At 43.1% G+C, this 20,990-nt stretch overlaps 1 non-coding gene across 1 annotated transcript; it reads left to right on the top strand.

The window, feature by feature from the left end:
• The first annotated feature begins 15,007 nt into the window (after positions 1 to 15,007).
• Positions 15,008 to 15,081, top strand: Trnan-guu (transfer RNA asparagine (anticodon GUU)). The gene has a single exon. It is a non-coding gene; the product is annotated as a tRNA-Asn (tRNA).
• The last annotated feature ends 5,909 nt before the right edge of the window (positions 15,082 to 20,990 follow it).

The raw sequence follows: 20,990 nt of genomic DNA, 5'->3' as shown, positions 1-20,990 counted from the left end.
TTACACTTGTCTACATTGAGATTAAATTGCCATTCCGTGCACCATGCGTCAATTCGCTGAAGATCCTCCTGCATTTCAGTACAATTTTCCATTGTTGCAACCTCTCGATACACCACAGCATCATCTGCAAAAAGCCTTAGTGAACTTCCGATGTCATCCACCAGGTCTTTTATGTATATTGTGAATAGCAACGGTCCTATGACACTTCCCTGCGGCACACCTGAAATCACTCTTACTTCGGAAGACTTCTCTCCACTGAGAATGACATGCTGCGTTCTGTTATCTAGGAACTCCTCAATCCAATCACACAATTGATCTGATAGTCCGTATGCTCTTACTTTGTTCATTAAACGACTGTGGGGAACTGTGTCAAACGCCTTGCGGAAGTCAAGAAACACGGCATCTACCTGTGAACCCGTGTCTATGGCCCTCTGAGTCTCGTGGACAAATAGCGCGAGCTGAGTTTCACACGACCGTCTCTTTCGAAACTCGTGCTGATTCATACAGAGTAGATTTCTAGTCTCCAGAAAAGTCATTATACTCGAACATAATACGTGTTCCAAAATTCTACAACTGATCGACGTTAGAGATATAGGTCTATAGTTCTGCACATCTGTTCGACGTCCCTTCTTGAAAACGGGGATGACCTGTGCCCTTTTCCAATCTTTTGGAACGCTTCGCTCTTCTAGAGACCTACGGTACACCGCTGCAAGAAGGGGGGCAAGTTCCTTCGCGTACTCTGTGCGAACTGGTATCCCATCAGGACCAGCGGCCTTTCCTCTTTTGAGCGATTTTAATTGTTTCTCTATCCCTCTGTCGTCTATTTCGATATCTACCATTTTGTCAACTGTGCGACAATCTAGAGAAGGAAGCACAGTGCAGTCTTCCTCTGTGAAACAGCTTTGGAAGAAAACATTTAGTATTTCGGCCTTTAGTCTGTTATCCTCTGTTTCAGTACCATTTTGGTCACAGAGTGTATGGACATTTTGTTTTGATCCACCTACCGCTTTGACATAGGACCAAAATTTCTTAGGATTTTCTGCCAAGAAACTCTCGATTTTTTACTGCAAAGCAGTCTGCCCTTTATCAGCCTAGCATGTACATCTGGCGACACGGAACCTCTGAATCTGTTGTATGCTCTGATGCATCAGCGCCCTCTAGGACCTCCGTGCGACGTACACGTACCACACTTCGGTACAGCGGACTCAGGAATGCCTTCACTCGCTCGCTGACGCTGGCACCTACTTGTTGTTCGTCTCTGATAAATCGGCGTGTCAAGGTGTGAAGTGCAGGACGTTGTAGTCGAGCGGTTCAAGGTGCTTCAGTCCGGAATCGCGTTGCTGCTACGGTTCGAGTCCTGCCTCGGGCATGGATGTGTGTGATGTCCTTAGGTTAGTTAGGTTTAAGTAGTTCTAAGTCTAGGGGACTGATGGCCTCAAATGTTAAGTCCCATAGTGCTCAGAGCCATTTGAACCACTTGAAGGCGTGAGGTCTCTGATTATGCTGCCAAGTCTGCAACTCGACTACACAGGCCTTTTCAGCACTTCGAGAATGTGATGGTTGCTACATGTAGGAACATTCTCTCTCTTTGGCACGAACACTGGTCGTTATACCGTGCTAAAAAGCTAAGGGAGACTATAAACTCCTCCTTTTGTGCTAAGTGAGTGACTTTTGCTCACCCATCTGGTGGCGATGAGGTAGTGATAACTAAACTACGTATAGGACGCTGCCTTATCAGCCATCGTCATCTATCAAACGGCGACCCCTCACCACTTTGCTCCACTGTAACGAACCACTGGCAGCGCACGTCGCCGGCCGCTGTGGCCGAGCGGTTGTAGGCACTTCAGTCTGGAACCTCGCTGCTGCTACGGTCGCAGGTTCGAATCCTGCCTCGGGCATGCATGTATGTGATGTCGTTAGATTAGTTAGGTTTAAGTAGTTCTAAGGTCTAGGGGACTGATGATTTCAGATGTTAAGTCTCATAGTGCTCAGAGCCATTTGAGCCATTTGCAGCGGACGACAATCTTACCCAGTGTCAGTCTTTCTAACCCCGTACGTTTTATGATGCGTTTGTCGTCTGAGCAATACGAGGCTTTAGAAGATACAGCATAGGCTATAGAATGAGTCCTACTCTTTACTCACCATAGCGACGATGTGTAGCAGGTTAAATTGTCGACCTTGGCCATTGTCTTTTCTAGAAACTACGACCGAACGTCCCATTAAAATAGGGGTGTTGTTGCAACTGTTCATTTTCCCTATTTTGTCCGCCCACTCGTCTAATAAAGGGTGCCTATGAAGTTGCTTTGTCCGATTGCTAGACAACAATTCAAGCAAATCATTTTAATGGAGTTTATTACAGTAAGTTAAATTGACAGTACTTGACTTTGCGTGTTCACAAAGGTGTACCGCAAGCAGATGACGACATGCAAATAATCAATGTCCTTTAGTATATACAATTTCAATGCAAGAAAAACAATACAGTTCATAATTCACTGCTGTGCCGTTGGTATGACGGCTCGACTTCCACTCCTCCCGTAGCCAGGCGGCTCGGCGCTAATATTCTCTTCGTGTAGAGGCCGCTCCTGTCGTGGTGTCGTCATGGAGAGGGTTCGTCAGCGTCCTGTCGGCTGACGTCGTCCCACAGCCCCCTCTGACCGTCGTGCCGGCGCTTGTCGTTACGTCCGAACATTACCTTTCCAGTGTCTTTGATGTTTCTTAATTAGCCTTCCACGCTCACTGAGATTACTCAGTATGGTGTTACCCATCTACAGCACCAGCGCCACTTAAGCTCCTATGTGTCAACTAACTTCCAGAGCCACGGAGTTCTTGTGTACAAAATGGCCTATTTAAAGTTATGATTTGCGCGCTTATGACCTCATCTATTTTGCGCCCGAAAGCCCCAACAAACAACAGCAACTCAACAACGTCCAACAGCTTGAAGTACCGGGTTATCAAAAAGTCAGTATAAATTTGAAAACTGAATAAATCACAGAATAATGTAGATAGAGAGGTACAAATTGACACACATGCTCTTGGAATGACATGGGGTTTTATTAGAACCAAAAACATACAAAAGTTCAAAAAATGTCCGACAGATGGCGCTCCATCTGATCAGAATAGCAATAATTAGCATAACAAAGTAAGACAAAGCAAAGATGATGTTCTTTACAGGAAATGCTCAATGTGTCCACCATCACTCCTCAACGGTAGCTGTAGTCGAGGTTTAATGTTGTGAACAGCACTGTAAAGCATGTCCGAAGTTATGGTGAGGCATTGGCGTCGGATGTTGTCTTTCGGCGTCCCTAGAGATGTCGGTCGATCACGATGCACTTGCGACTTCAGGTAACCCCAAAGCCAATAATCGCACGGACTGAGGTCTGGGGACCTGGGAGGCCAAGCACGACGAAAGTGTCGGCTGAGCACACGATCATCACCAAACGACGCGCACAAGAGGTCTTTCATGCGTCTAGCAATACTTTGTTCTTTTCTTTTTTTGTTCTAATGAAACCCCATGTCATTCCAAGCATGTGTATCAATATTTACCTCTCTATATACATTATTCCGTGGTTTATTAAGTTTTCAAATTTACACTGACTTTTTGATCATCCGGTATATACTCGCCTTTCCTACCCCCAGTCCTCACATGCTCCTTCCATCTCATATCGCTTTGCAACGTTACGATACTTAAACGATGTGACTGTGTCGAGCAGTGCACTGATAATGTTTTATTCTAACGTTACAGGTTTGTATTTCCTACTTATCCCCAATGATTAACATTTTTCTGCCTTTATAGCATGATGAATGCCGACTAGGAATTTTGTCTGTCACCTTGTATCGTCACTCAACTTCGACACCTCACTGTACACTACAGCATCAGCAGCAGACAATCGCACATTGCTGCCCACACTATCCGCCAGATCATTTACGTGTATAGAGAGTAACAGCGGTCCTGTCACACTTCCCTGCGGCACTCCTGACGATATCCTTGTCTCTGATGAACACTCACATCGCTCAAAATTGTTCCTCCTCCAGTCTTCGCGAATATTTAATGGATCCTCCCAACATTTCCTTTAATATTCCAGTTAAGAATTATAATGGTTCCTCATAAAACGTACCTCAATATGGTAGTTACGGCCGATGCAACCGTACACGTTTCCGGAATTTTGTGGGTTATACCTTCTAATCGGAGGTACTGCTGTGTCATGGATCTCCCTTTCCTCAAAAAAGTGTTTTTTTTACCACCGCCTCGTTTTGTTCGTTTCTTCAAAGAGACGCTCAACGAATAATATGAGTCTTTCAAGGAAAGTAAACTGAGAATTTAACGTAGTTTTCGTATATCGTTCGAGAAGCTATCAGTTGTTTGCAGTTTACCAAGGAAAAGGAGCACGAGATGTCGAAGAGTGACTCTCTCTATGGAACGCAGCGAGGCTGGTAGTTAGGCGGCCTTGTTGTGAGAGAGCTGTGAGATTAAGAGAGAACGCGGAGCTGTCCCAATGAACCAGTTCTGAGTAACGAGCCCGAAGATTCTCTCGGCACGTGGGAACGCAGATACGCGCTTACTGGCTGCCTCTGAGCTCGACATGGTCTCAGCAGGGAACTGCCTCTTCTCTGAGTACACTCTGACTTGGTATCAGTGGCGCAGCAACCTACCACACTTTGCAAATAAGCTCAACGGATAAAACATGTTAATCACATCCTCGGGAAAGCGCACTGGTTGGTTTTGAGCAGTAGTACTGGTGCCAGGCTCCACTACTGATGTCTGACATGGCGGTCGGTCTTCATGTGCCAGTCGGGTGTACGGAGCATGTACCAGGGTCACTCCAAAAGAAATGCACATTATTTTTAAAAAAATTCATCTTTTATTCTACATGTTTGAAACTTTTACAGTGTGTAGACACATCCTTTAGGAACAATATTTTCATTTCTCCACACAATTTCCATCCCTCTAAACTGCCTTATGCCATTTAGGAACCAGCGCCTGTACACCCGCACGGTAAAATTCTGGATCAACCTTTTCGAGCTACTGTTTGGCAGCGTGCACAAGGGAGTTACCATCTTCAAACCTTGTTCCACGAAGAGAGTCTTTCAGTTTCCCAGACAGATGATAGTCACATGGAGCCAGGTCAGGACTGTAAGGTGGGTGTTTCAGTGTTGTCCATCCGAGTTTTGTTCAAAAAAATGTGTGTGAAATCTTGTGGGACTTAACTGCTAAGGTCATTAGTCCCTAAGCTTACACACTACTTATCCTAAATATCCTAAGGACAAACACGCACGCTCATGCCCAAGGGAGGACTCGAACCTCCGCTGGGACCAACCGCACAGCCCATGACTGAAGCGCCTAAGACCGCTCCGCTAATGCCACGCGGCTCGAGTTCTGTGATCGATTCCATGGTTTTTTGACTGACATTTGGCCGTGCATTGTCGTGCTACAGCAAAACATCCTGCTTTTGCCGATTTGGTCAAACACGACTCAGTCGAGCTTCAAGTTTCTTCAGTGTCGTCACATCAGAATTTGTGGTGGTTCCACTTGGCAAGAGTCCTTCGGATCTAAAAACACTGTAGCCATAACTTTTCCAGCAGAAGGTGTGGTTTTGAATTTTTTTTTCTTGGATGAATTTGCATGATGCCACTCCATTGATTGGCTCTTCGTCTCTGGTGAAAAATGATGAGGCATGTTTCACATTTTTCTTGTTTCTTTGTGAGCCACTGTCAACATCCTGGGAACCCACCTGGCACAAACCTTTTTTAACGCCAACACTTTCAGTATTCTGCGGATTCTTCCTTCCCCTATTCCAACGTAGCGTGTCAATTTGTTCACTGTGATGCGTCTGTTAGCAGTCACCAATTCGTTAACTCTCTGCACATTGTCTGGATAGTGTGCAGTATGAGAGGCCTGCCGATGCGAGGACAATCCTCAATGTTGCCATGCCCGCTTTCATCACGTAACCTGCTTGCCCACCGACTAACTGTACTGCGATCGACAGCAGCATCTCCATACACCTTTTTCAACCTCTTGTGGATGTTTCCCACTGTCTCGTTTTCACAGCACAGGAATTTTTGACACCACGTTGCTTCTGCCGAACGTCAAGTGTAGCAGCCATCTTGAAGACTTGCTGTGACGGCGCCACTCACGGGAACGGGTTGAACTAAGTTTGAAAACAAGCGGGAAGGGTGTATCTACACACCGTAAAACTTTCACTCATGCAGAATGGAAACTGTATTTTTACAAAAATAGTGTGTATTTCTTTTGGAGTACCTTCGTACAGTGTGGTAGGTCAACGTGGCAGCCTGACGCGGCCATGAACACATCGTGAATGAAGCCTACCTATTTGTTGATGAATCAAGAAGGGATATCCAGTGGGTCTATACGTAAATGTGTACCACTCACAGTCACGTAACACGTCGTATGGACATCAGCAATAAAAAGATCCGAACCGACAGGACCCAGAGAGAGTGTCACGCTTTGTCAGTGACGATCTGTTTCTGGTCCAACAGAAGCTGCTGCTGCCAGTGAATGCACGAAGAAATCAGTCCGTTTCCATGCCAACATCGCATCCAGTGGGCATTTAGAGTCGAGTGTCTCGCAAAAGGTTATTGCTGACAGTGATACACAAAGCTGCACGTGTTTGGTGGGGCAAAGGGCTCAGAAACTGGATGGTGGCAGACATGTGGCATCTAGTGTAGTCCAAAGAGTCGAGATTTTTGCCTCTTTCCAAATGATGCGAGGTTTCGAGTGTACTGGCCACCAGTGGAGCCGCTTAACCCGAATTCTAAGTTGTTTTACATCTACATACATACTCCGCAAGCCACCGTACGGTGCGTGGTGGAGGGTACCCTGTACCATTTCTAGTCACTTCCTTTCCCATTCCATTCGCAAACACATCGAAGGAAAAACGACTGTCTGTATACCTCCTCACGAACCCTAACCTCTCTAATCCTATCTTGGTGGTCCTCACGCGAAATGTAGATTGGCGGCAGTAGAATCGTTCTCCAATCAGCTTCAGATGCCGGTTCTCTAAAAGTTCTCAACAGTGTGATGTATAAAGCTTTCCCCGCGTACTGATCGTTGCATAAAAACACGGGGGAACTGCCGGATGTCAGTAACGTACTGCCACGATACTGTGGCGCAGAGTCTTCTGGCCATCTTCAGGTGAGTACCACTGTACTAGTATTGGCGAGTACGAGCTGAGCTCTGCTATTTAAAGCCATACTGAGGTGACACTGCGCATGCGCTGCTCAGCGTGTGCGTTCATAACAGCTCCGTGCGCTGCGCCTCGCGCCCTCCGCGGTGAAAGCTTGGCGTATCGATATCAGGTCGATTTTCATATTTATGCAGATGACTACGTCGACTCCGAAGTTTCTCTATAACAGGATTCCAAGCAGAGTTCAGCTGATAACCGCTATCTCGATTAATGACAGTCTCGTTGTCAGACAATCTTATTTCCACAGATTCATTGATACTCGAACTCCAAAAGTTTGATGTATGGGCCAACATTTTTGTGTCGTTGTAATTCATGGAATGGTCTGTGAAAATACAATGTTCGGCGATTGCGGACTTGGTGGGTTGGAGAAGGCGAGTATGCCGTTGGTGTTCCACAATGCGTTCCTGCACGTTCGTGCTGTTTGCCCTGTACATGATTTGGCGCATTCACACGGAATCTTGTGAACACCTGATTTACGCAGGCCCAGGTCGTCTTTAACGGATCCCACCAGTCATGAACTTTTGGAAGGAGGGCGTAAGATGACTCTCACTTGATACTTACACCGAGCGAGGTGGCGCAGTGGTTAGCACACTGGACTCGCATTCGGGAGGACGACGGTTCAATCCCGTCTCCGGCCATCCTGATTTAGGATTTCCGTGATTTCCCTAAATCGTTTCAGGCAAATGCCGGGATGGTTCCTTTGAAAAGGGCACGGCCGATTTCCTTCCCAATGCTTCCCTAACCCGAGCTTGCGCTCCGTCTCTAATGACCTCGTTGTCGACGGGACGTTAAACACTAACAACCACCACCACCACTTGATACTTTCTCAATATTCTGCCTATCTGTGAAGAAATATTCCCAAGAAATGGTAGATACGCAGTCGACCTACTGGGAATATCTCTTCACAGATATCAGCTAAACTTTGCTTGGAATCCTCTTATAGAGAAACTTCGTAGTCAACGTATTTATCTGCATAAAGATGAAAATTACCTGACACCGATACGCCAGGCTTTCACAGTGGAGGGCGCGAGGCGCAGCGCACGGAGCAATGTCACCTCAGAAGGCTTTAAATAGCAGAGCTCGGCTCGTACTCCCCAGTACTACTACAGTGGCACTCACCTGAGGATGGCCAGAAGACTCTGCGCCGAAGTATCGTGGCAGGACGTTACTGACATCCGGGAGTTCTCCCGTGTTTTTATACATTTCTCAACAGTGTTCCTCGAAAAGAATCTCACCTTCCCTCCAGGGATTCTCATTTGAGTTCACGAAGCATCTCTGCAATACCTGCGTGTTCTTCGAACCCAACGGTAACAAAGCTAACAGGTCACCTCTGTGCTGCTTCGATGTCCTCCTTTAAACAGATCTGGTGCATATCCCAAACACGCGAGTAGTACTCAAGAATAGGTCACACTAGCGTCCTACATGCGGTCTCCTCTACAGTTAGACCACACTTTACCAAAATTCTCCCAATAAACTGAAGTCGACCATTGACCACTCCTATCACAGTACTCACATGCTCGTTCCATTTCATATCACTTCGCAACGCTATGCCCATATATTTAAACGATGTGACTGTTTCAAGCAGGACACTACTGATGCTCTATTCGAACGCTACAGGTTTGTTTTCCCTTCTCATCGGCACTGACTTACATTGTTCTACTTTTACAGCAAGCTGCAATTCATTACGCCGACTAGGAATTTCGTCTGAGTCATCTTGTATGCTCCTACAGTCACTCAACATGGACACCTTACCGTAAACCACAGCATCATCAGCAAACCACCGCACATTGCTGTCCATCGTATCCGACAGCATTTACGTACTGTATATAGAAAATAACAACGGTCTTATCACACTTTCCTGGGGCACTACTGACGATACCCTTGTCCATGATGAACAGTCGCCGTTGCAGATAACGTACTGTCTACTACTACATGAGAAGTATTCCAGCCACTCAAATACCTGTGAACCTAATCGGTATACGGACTTCCGTTAACAGTCTGCAATGGGGCACTGTGTCAAACGCTTTTCGTAAATCCAGGAAAATGAAATTTGCCTTTTCTTCTTCATCCACGGTTCGCAGGATATGATGTAAGAAAAGGACAAAGTGAACTTCGCAATAACGATGTTTTTTAAACCCATGCTAATTCGTAGACAGAAGCTTTTCTGTATCAAGGAAATTTGTTATATTCGAACCGAGAATATTTTCAAGAAGTTTGCGGAAAACCTATGTTGCGATATTTTGCGGGTCCGTTCTTTCACCTCTCTTATATACAAGAGTGACGTCCACCTTCTTCCAGTCGCTTGGGACTTTCCGCTGGACGTGACATTCGCGATAAATGCAAACTAAGTAATGGGCGAATGCCGTATAGATTTCTCTTTGTGAAACCAAATTAGGATTCCATCCGGATCTGACGACTTATTTGTTTTCAACTCTTTGAGTTGTTTATTTATGCCAGGGGTGCTCATTATTACATCGTCTATGCAATAGTCAAACGTCGGTATGTTTGTACGATTCTCCTGTGTCAACGATTTCTTGAATGGAAGATTTAGAACTTCAGCTCTCGATTCGCTGTCTTCCACTACAACAAGAGACTGATCAACGAGTGACTCGATGGAAGCCTTAAACCCGCTTAGCGATTTTACGTAGGACCAAAATTTCCAGCGCGTTCTCGGCCATATCTTTTGCTAACATATGTTGGTGGTAAGTGTTGTATGTTTCGGACATAGATGTTTTCACAGACGGTCCAATCTCTACTAACCTTTCCTGTCTTCATTTGCATGTTCAGGCTGGTGGTGATTCTGTGGATTCCTGGAGGCGAGAGGAGGGGAGGAAGGGGGGGGGGGGGATTTTACGTACCCTATCTTGGGCGCGCTCATTCAGGTTACCTTGAAAATGAACCAGGAGTTTCACTTCAGTGTCCACGGTTACTAAGTGCTGCCCTTTTTTTCTGTATCTTCGTTGTGAGTATGCTTTGGACAGCCGTGTCCACATGGCTACAAGTGTATCTACATCTACATCTACATCTGGGCGAATGGGCGAATGTACGTTCTCGTTTGCCGAACTCGCAGGCCCCTATTGCGTCACGACTGGCCCGTTAAGTCAGCCGATTCTACGAGGGTTGTCCAGAAAGTAACGCACCACATTTTTTTCTTCAGCTGTTCTTTATTGAACCTAATGAGACGTAACACACACAAAAGTGTTTTATCTAGTTACCCTGTTTTTCCACGTGCTCTCCATCCAGTTCTACGGTCTTCCTCCAATGCGAAACAAGGGCGTGTATGCCCTGTCGTTACCAGTCCTTGTCCTGGCAGCGGAGCCAGTGCTTCCTCATCGTCCTCAAAGTGTCTTCCACGAGTGGCATCCTTTAATGGTCCAAACAAGTGGGTGTCCGAGGAGGCTAGGTCAGGGCTGTCAGATGTGACAGCCGTAATTGGTCTCTTCGACCACTGCAAACCGTTGAGCGGTTCGCCTTCTGATGGCGTCACCCTCCGTGCCCAGCGACTAACTGTACTGTCGACAGCAGATGCTCCACAGACTTTGCACAAGCGTTTGCGAATAATCCCCACAGTTTCTTTCTCTGCAGTGAGAAATTCAATAACGGCACTTTGCTTGTAACGTACGTCACTAATAGATGCCATTTTGAAACTCTCCTGCAGCTACGCTATCTGTCGGAAGTGACGGAAACTTGGCACGCTAACTCAGGAGGCTTAAAATAATACATACGTAACGTTTCACATTCGTAGCATTCTTTCCGGCTAAGAAAGCAAATGCGGTGCATTGCTTTCTGGTCAACCTTCATAGAAAATAGAACATATGTGGCTGTCTGGAGTAGTATCTAAAGGAAGATGAAAATTTAGTAATCTTAGGTGACTGGAATGCTGCTGTAGGGGAAGGGAACTGAAGACAGAGTTACGAGGAAATGAGTTCTGTAGGTCGGATGAGAGATGGAAGACTGACAAGTGGATTCTGCAATATCAGCTGGTAATAGCATGTACAGTGTTCAAAAATCATAAGAGGAGGAAGTATACTTGGATAAGTCTTGGAGACACAAGCAGATTTTAGGTGGCTTACAGCATGGTGAGACAGAGATCCCGAAACCAGATTTTGGAGTGTGAGGCATACCCAGCAGCAGATGAGACTCTGACCACAATTCAGTTACGATGAGAATTAGACTGCAGTTTAAGAGAATCGTACGCAAGAATTAATGTGACAAAAAGTGTGACACTGATTTGCTACGCAATGATGAGGTGCATTTGAAATCTGCACGGATAGCCGAGCGCATTAGCACGCCGCTTCTGGGATTCGGGGAAGTGCACCGGCCCGGATCGAACCCGGCCGGCGGATTAACAACAAGGGACCGTGTTTCGGCCAGCCTAGGTGTGGTTTTTGGGCGGTTTCGTACGTCTGACTAGGTGAATACGGGGCTGGTACCCGTGTCTTGCCTGAGTTATACGATTCGCGAACACTTTGAAAACGTTCTCACACTTTCACAGGGGATAACGCTAGACGCAGACAGATCGGGTACGCAATTTCGTCCCGTGGGGAACGGGTGGCGAGTCTCTTCCAGTATCGTCTTTGCCAGATCCATATTAGCCGGTCTCATGGAGACACGGGATAAATCAAAGGAAAAATAGATGAGGTGATTTTGAAGTTCTCTAAGACTGCAGACACTGTGATAATGAACACCACATAGGCAGCTGGGTAAAAGACGAATGGACATCTCAAGGGTGGTCACAGGCGTTGGATAGATAAATACAGACACGATACTCGGAAGATAACTGAAGAAACAACAGGTAACAGAATAAACACAACAATCGACGACGAACAAAACAAGACAGGAATACAACACCTAGAGTCACTTAGGAATCAAACAAATAGGAAGTACACGGAAGTCAAGGCGAAATGGCTGCAGGAAAAAGCGAAGAAATCGAAAAAGAAATAGTCGTCCGTAGGAACTAATACATCTCTTACACAAGAAAGGAGACTAAACAGACCCTAATAACTACAGAGGAATTTCACTGCTGCCTGTGACAAACAAAATTCTATCCAAAGCCCTGTTAAATCAGCTATAGCCTCAGTCAGCTCCACAAATAGGAAAATACCAAGGAGGGTATGAACAAATCTGATGCCTGAGAACTGTATTGACGATAACAAAGTCCAGAAACACCACAAAAACATTTGTCGACATCAAAAAGGCCTAACACTCCATAGATAAGTAATACGCATCAACACACCGAAAGAAATGAATGTTGACTACAACACAGGAAAGCCAATCCAGAAAACATTAACAAATATAATAACTAAAGTGAAGTTTATGCGAGAGATCTCGGAACCATTCGAAACCAAGACAGAAGTGAGACAGGGAGATGGCCTGTCACCATTCTATTTAACTCGGTTTCCGAGAAAATAATCAAGACATGGAACAAAGGAATCAATGGGTCGAAGGTGAGAAGGCACAAGAACAATAATGGACCCGTCAACATAAAATGTCTGGCCTATAATGATGATTAGCCATCACAACAAATAACAGAAAAGAAGTCAAAGAAGCTCGAGAGACACCACATGAAATCTCAGCCAAAACAGGACTACAAATCTCATTTGGAAACGCTCAGTAAATGAACACAAAATCAACAGACAGATATCATCTGGTAACACTGTATGGAAAGATAGCATAAGTAGAAAGTTTCGAATACCTGGAAGAGATTATACAGAAAACACGATTGAACTCGACATCCAATGAATATAGAATCACAAAACTACAAAAAGATACAAACCTACATGGAATAATTACAAAAAAAAGGGCAGGGTTGCGAATGCGACATTCAGATCTGCAGTGACATTTGTAATTGTCGTTCCCTTAGTTTTCGTCACAGTTCTCTTCAATGACCGTCTGTAAGGATTACTCAACACACACTTTCGTCCGCATTGTGACTTAGCTGTAGGTCATATACTACAGTGCAATCTGCAGCATTGGCTGCCATCTGCATTTATATTCAAGAATGCGTTTTGGTAGTTTTTCCATATTTTTGTCAAACCCCTGTACCTTCTTTCATACACTTCACAGTGGATGACAGACTATATTTAGGTATACTGATAGTAGTAGCTTTGTAAGGTCTGCACCGTTCATCATCGTCTTGCAACTGCAAGTACCAACTATGAATTCAGTAGCGTCTGCCGTTGGAAAATGTCCAGCATCTTCATTTCGATATTATTTCGAATAACGGGGAACTCTGCAGCGCCTTTCTCCCATAATTACCCCACAAACTTTGCTCCAGTTCATGATGCCTCCCTTGCTTACGTCCCTTGGAAGCTTTACTTACAGAACGCAAGTCATAAGGTTGGGCAGTTGCTACAATAAATAGAATTGCATCTCTAGTCACAACAGTGTATTGGTTTTGCCCTGTGTTTTGCGCCATGGGCTCTGATTATAATTCGTCAGCAGAATCGTGTCGAGAAGTGTTAGCAATAACTGCACAGGTCGATTGCGAGAATATGACTTTCAGATGATTCGCCTGCAGGTAAGAAAGATGGTTGCGCGAAATCGTTCCAAGCTTAATTAAAGTAGTTTCATGTAATATTCTGTTGAATTTCACTGAAGTGAAGGAAGCTAACAGTAACAATAATTGTTATTATTATTCGGAAACCTCGTGAAAGACAAATTCAGTTTCCCAGTTCGTACCGCATCCCGATTCAGGAGAAGAGAGAGAGAGAGAAAAAAAGAAGGACGGCGAGCAACGAGTGTATAACGGATGGGACCTTATAATCTACAGCAGCAGCTTCGATCTTCATCCATTACGTATCTGTCGCTACGATTTACTGCGTGTAAAGCTTAGATTATGAAAGCAAACTGAAAGCTGCGGATATAATATTACGAAGTTGTTTTCGCAAAATTCAAACGCAACAATGGTGGAAAAAGCAACTCACATAACACTAAACCAATAAAGAACAACAGTTTTAAGCTTACTGTATGCTATTACCTAGTGTGAAAACATCGACATGAATTAAAGTTTCATCTATGACTGTAAGAGGACCCACTAATTTTCGAATGAAGAATTTTGAAAAAAAAAAAAAGAAAAACTTGTCTTACAAGCGAATAATTATAGTACGTCTATACTTTGCGAAAGCTCTAAACGTACGTGGCAAAAGACATTATACCGCACTCGGTCTCGATGTTGCTTCCGTTCACGCATGGATAGAGTCTGGGAAGAAATGGAATGGGGGACAGTTTATCGCGCCGTGAACATAGAGCTCAACGTAGACGAAGCAATAACAGCCTAACAAATAGGGAAATAATCAGCCGCGGCTTTATTGTAGGAATCGAAGTCGTTGGTGAAAGAGTGTAAAAACTAAAATCTAATTCTCGTAGGACTGAACAGAATTCTCAACTTCCCTCCTGCCATGCTGTCTCTTTAGCGCGGCTCGTCGGCTACTGCCTGACATTGTTAACTGTCGCCGCACTTTAGAAATCGTAAACATATCTGGTTGCTATGCTGGTAGTTTCTACAGTATTGCTATCGCACACCATAAGAAAACATTCAATGCAACGCTGCTACAAATTCGCATAACGTCACACGTAGGCTCAGCCCCTACTTTCCCTTCACCTCCCCCTACTTCTCCCAGACTCGGGTGATATCGATCGACGAGCCAACGTGTTTGCTGTTACGAGTGAACGATATACTGGCTTTCGGCTGAAGTACCTCGATGTGTACTGTTGTCTTGGTCGCCTGAACCCGTACTGCAGATTATAAGGTAACACGAGGTACACTAAATGTCACACGTAGTTGTCGACTGTTTCCGCCGCAAGCCTCCGTGGCGCAATCGGCTAGCGCGTTCGGCTGTTAACCGAAAGGTTGGTGGTTCGAGCCCACCCGGGGGCGAGAATTTTTAATTTCGTAAATTTGGACATACGTCTTCCAAAAAGTTCAAACACGGGTAATATGAGACCAGAACTGCAAGTAAGAGTTTATCAGCCCCGTACAACGAGGTCAAGGTAAACGAAGCATCTGCTGTTCAATGCGAGAAAGAATTTACTGTGAGTCTTTTGTAGGAACCATCATGGCAATGACCCGAAGTGGGAAATCTAACTCATGTAGAGTTGGAGCCCACATAATTTCATCCAAAAACCTGTCACTCGTCGGTAGCAAATTTCCACAAACGACGAAGTGTCAAGCGATGATTGAAGAAGAGCATTAAGGGCTGATTTTGCACCCATTTCTTGACAGTGTAAGTCCACGACACGAAGTGAAGCCAGAAACGTAGTTCAGAAGTTACTAACAATTCAGTTTTTCACTTAACTGCGGGTATAATTTTGTTTCTGTCTCTGTCTTCCGTATTAACTTTACCAATTAACTCTGTCAAACAGGTGCGCACCTAGTTGCATCATAGTTGGAGTCGTGAATGTGTGTCAGAATTTATACTTTAAGCTTGTGCTAGTTATTATTGTATTTCCAAATTGGTGCTTCTCCTACAATTCCCTTTATTATAATGCACTATCAAGATCACACGCATGTTGTATAATCTTACCGGTAACAAGTTTCAGTCAGTGGCCATCATTAGAGTCAGTAAAAGAAAAAAAAGACTTGTGAGAAACTGTTAACAACCAATAAAATACACAACACAAATAATACATAGTTTACCAACTCGGTGTTATCTTATGGTAAATGCATTTCGTCACATGTACAGTATAATTACCATACCAACGTCCTAATGCCACATTCAGATTGTTGCATAATTACAGTAAAAATGTCATCTACTGGCAACTTGATCCACACATAAGGATCAACTGTATATTTAGATGTTGGAAAAAAACAGAGACAGCTGTAGGACTTTGTCCTCGAGAATCCTGTAAAAATCATTTCAAAAAATTAAATGTAGAGTCATTCTGTGTGAAATCAACCAATAAAAAATAAATTTGAACACTGAAACTTTCCTAATTTAGTAATTTTTTGACATCGTATTCTACCTAGCAACATAAGATAAAATCCAAAATGGAAGGTTTTTTAAACATTTAATTTTGGAATTATTAATTTTTAAAGTTTCCAATATTGTGCAATTTTTGCCGTGTTTGAAACATTAAAATGGCCATATTTTGAAAACTATTTGATTTACCGAAACAAAAATTTTTATCATTTCATTCACTTTCTTATGAGCTCCAGATGTACGTGGTACTTGAAATTTTTCATAAAAATGCTACATTTTTCCAAATCAAAGTTGTTTTAAATTCTGAAGATTTCAAAATCGAAACTTTTTTCATACTGAAAACATTTATGTCTGTCATGCACTATTTGGTCAAATTTTGTAATGGTATACTAAATGGAACATCTTGAAATAAATTTTATTTTGCTGCAATCCGTTTTGTTCACTTTACTTCCAACTGCACATTTGCTAAGGTAAAATTAAATTATCATATGCTAATGAAGTACACATAAGTTTATCATTTTAACAGTGTAGTAAAGCATGCCATATAACAATTTTAAAAACTTGTATTTAAATTTTTTTTTACTATGCTGATGGTTCATCAGCACAATGTAAGAAATCGAACAAGCTTTTTCTAACTCATGTCATGATTTTGAAGATTTTGAGGGAACTGATGCACAATGGCATTTTTATTCTACTTCACATGGAAAGGCAATAACGGTGTTTGTGATGCAGTGAAAAGGCTTGCACCCAAAGGCAGTTTACATAATCCTGTGAATAACTGAATATTAACGCTCTCCCAATTGTTTGAGTGAATTAAAAAGAAATACATAATCAGTCTCTTTTTCTTCTGTGTGGCAAATGATGAATATGCAGCAGAATAAAGATCGTTGGCAAAAATGATTTAGGAAGCCACAGTAGCCATAGGACTCAGAAATATTGTGCATTTAGCCCTCTGAGCAAAGCCAAGGCTATAGCAAAAATAGTTTCTCATTTTAAGAATTCTGATATTCATAAAATTCAGTTGGGACCAGATGCAGATGGGCTGCTTTTTGAACGGATTTTAGGATATTGTACTTGTACTTATGAAAAAAATGGTAGGTGGCTTATGTGCTATCAAGAAATGAAAAATAAGGAGAAGTAAATTCTTCATTTATGTTTTCTTCTGGGCCAGCTCCTTCTTTTTCATACCCAAGAAGACTAGACAAATTGATTTTTCGAAAGGACTTCACAGTTTGTAAATTATACCCCACAACTACATCTGGAAGAATGTATAGACTATCAGATGAAGAGGTATGAAAACCCTCCTAGGTTATATTGGAAAAGAACATGTTTTAATATCAATAATACGCTGCTTGAGAGGACTTGATTATGTCATCTAAAAGAAGAATGCAATATATGATCTTAGACTCCAATTAGACTGTAACCACCATAGTGGTTTCCTTGTTGAAGATGTGTAGAAAGTTTCTTATTGCAGAGAACTGAAATAACACACTGTTATATGCACACTTGGGTGTGTGCATGTGTGTATGTACTTTCAAACATATATTTATAAATTGCCTAATATATGGCGAAGAGAAGATACATAAATTTAACTTGAGAGCAAATGTACATTTACACAGTACAAGAAACAATCGTAAGCTATATGTAATACTCTAGAGGCTGTCATACACAAGAGACACAAATATCTAAGCTTGAATTAATACAATAACTTACCACAAACAGTAAAAACCATACCTCTAGATAAAATTAAACAGGTATTACACACCTGGGTTACGAAATCATACCATTCAGATGAAGAGTTGCTTTAGTGCAATTTGAATAACATAAATACTAGTAGCAATTGAAGGACCCTAGTTCTAGGCAATAAGTCTATTATGTAGTACTGCTGTTTATTTATTCAAATAATATCTACTTAAATAATGTAAAGAGTCAGATAGTATGTATGTATATATTTTGAGAGTATAAGGAAGAATGATATATTTATTGTGTATTTAGATTTATATGTAATCAGAATCACTATAAATAAATGTATTTGTTTATAAATGTTCTTGCAGAATGCTGGATGGAAAAATATTAGAATACGTGCAGAGCATTAAATAACTGGGAACCAGGATAGACAGTGACTGGACGATCAGTACAGAAGTTAAAACTTGATTAGCAATGGTGAAAGTGGCATTTTGTAAGAAAAGAAGAATTTTCTGCAGCAATGTGGACAGAGATTTGAGGGAAAGGCTAATAACATGGTTTGTATGGAGTATCCTGCTGCACATTGTCGAAAGGTAGACACTGGGAAGAAAGACGGAGCCAGGCTGAAGGATTCTGAAACGTGGACAGGGTGAAGGATGGAAAGAACAAGTTGGTCAGATAGAGTGAAATATGAAGAGGTAGTGGGAAGGGTGGGAGAACAAAGATTATTACTGAAAGTAATAAAAAGGAGGAAAACAAACTGGACTAGACAGAAATTAGGAGTAGGATATAAAAACAGTTTTAGTGTGCTATATGGGAGGGAAGAGGAGGCGAAGGAGGAAGAGATTTCAGATCCTGGATGATATAATGGGTGGAAGCACATACAGCAGCGTTAAGACTGAAGCAACAGATTGAAGGAAACGGGAACACTAAGAACCTGCCAATAAAGCGGAAAGCTGATGATGATATGCAAAACTCTCACTATTGCGTGCAAAACAAGAACAAGCCTAACAAAGATTGTAATCTAAAACATCTTCATAAAAGTGCAAGTCCTTAACATGGCCTCAGTTGCATCACACACCTAACTAAATGCTTTGACAGCAGGAATAGAGCGCAGCTAACCAGTTGCAAAAAATAGTAGTTTTGAAATAACCTTGACCACGTTTTCGACGGATCTAAGTCCGTCTTCTGCTTCCGCGGCCAAGCTGTGTAGCAAATCAAACCGAAGTAATCCTCCGCGAAGCGAGGATATAAGCTCTCGCAACAAATTGTAGTGTGCTGTTTTGAAAACGGAAGCAGATTGTCGTGCTCTGCGCGCCATAACGTGGGGAAGAGGAATGCGCAGAAGAAACCTGCTGCCACGAGGGGCCATCGGTCGGGCGACGCACTGAGCCTGCCGAGCAGGCAAAATAGACTCGAGACGACGAGTAAGAGATGGGCAAAGTCGATCATCCTTGGGAACTAGTTCACTGGTGATCGCTTTTTTTGGGAACTGGTATCATAGGTGACTGAAGATGGAAGGCGCTAAGAGGACGCACTTGCCCCCCCCCCCCCCCCTTCCCCTGGAGTACAGAGTTGAGTTTTTATTCATAACAGAATTCTCACACACTTGTAATTTTCTTGTTTCATTTGTTCATTTAGGAATTAACTAGAGCCATAGCTTGTTGTTGTGGCTAGTTCGTAGCTTCCTGTTGTAAAAAAAGGTTCAAATGGCTCTGAGCACTGTGGGACTTAACTGCTGAGGTCATCAGTCCCCTAGAACTTAGAACTACTTAAACCTAACTAACCTAAGGACATCACACACATCCATGCCCGAGGGAGGATTCGAACCTGCGACCGTAGCGGTCCCGCAGTTCCAGACTGTAGCGCCTAGAACCACTCGGCCACCCCGGCCGGCTGTGGCGGATCGCAGTTAAATACCGCACAAGAAACCGGTCCCGAGTACGGACTGATCGCCAATTACGCACGATTTGTTGACCGCTACGAGCAGAACAGATAAACATGTAATAATTAGGCAATGAAGAAATGACAAATAAGCTAATGCAAACAACCTCGAAACAATAGATGAAGATTGGTAAGCGACAATGAACAGTCTAGTATTCGGGGCCGATTTTTCCTGTGCCACTGAAATAATATTGTGGGAGTTATCGTATTCTTTTTACAAAATGTGACACCATTCACTCGATTACGAAGCGCGGGCTTCATTCGGTTGTTAAGTCGGTCTGCTTTCCGCAACAGTGAGCATGCTATTTTGCCTTGTATCATAAAAAGACGGAAAATGGCCACTCGTGTGTGCCGTGCCGACGTCCTTTGCACCTGTTTATCGAAATAGTGAAGTAAGCTGATACGCCGTTTTGTTACCTGAAAAGATGTTTGTATTACACACGACGTAATTTTTATATAGTTTACATAATTATAAAATACATTTTAGTTACCGGTCGTGGACGATAAATAGAATACGAAAAGAACTAGAAGTTCAGAGTTCAAAAAAGGTTTGAAACTGTGGTGTGCGTATGGTAATACCTTCGGTACACACACCATCAGATTATTTGACTTGCTCTAGCGAAGTAGGTGAGTGTCAGCAATATGTCTCGTGGTCTTATCGTGGCGTGTTTATCTTCTGCCGTTAGGTCAGACGATAGAAATGCCACTTGCACCCTTAGAGTAGCAGATTGACGTTGACCAACTTCAAACAGAACTTGGCTAATTTTCACACACATTTATTAAAATAATAACAATCATAAACCGTACTTAACTTGATTCTGGATGCTATTTACAATTGACCATCTGAAGTTCCTTCGGTCTTGGTACGTTAATCTTATTCTCACATATCTCTGGTACTTGACAAAGTGCCTATTCATTTATCTTCATGGCTATGTACAGGAATAAGGTAATCTTATTAGGCGCAGACTGAAACTTGACTATAGACTGGTACAGACAAATGCAGACTAATGCAGACTAACTAATCGGAGGTCTGTACACTCGTTACAATACCTCGCGCGTTCAGGTATCACTGCGCGAGTGTGATCCACGAGGAGAAAAGGTTCAACGTTAGCAGCAATCTCATTGACTGCGTTACATATTAATACGCGGATTGGCGGAAGCAGAATTTGGTCCGTCTCTAAGGCAGCACCATCTCATAGTGCGGAGACAGACGAGCGCTGCGCCTACGCTGTTGTGC

Source organism: Schistocerca gregaria, chromosome 5 (genome assembly GCF_023897955.1).
Source record: "Schistocerca gregaria isolate iqSchGreg1 chromosome 5, iqSchGreg1.2, whole genome shotgun sequence".
NCBI lineage: Eukaryota > Metazoa > Arthropoda > Insecta > Orthoptera > Acrididae > Schistocerca > Schistocerca gregaria.
The sequence above is the reverse complement of the archived record's forward strand: the minus strand, read 5'-3'. Positions and strand labels throughout refer to the sequence as shown.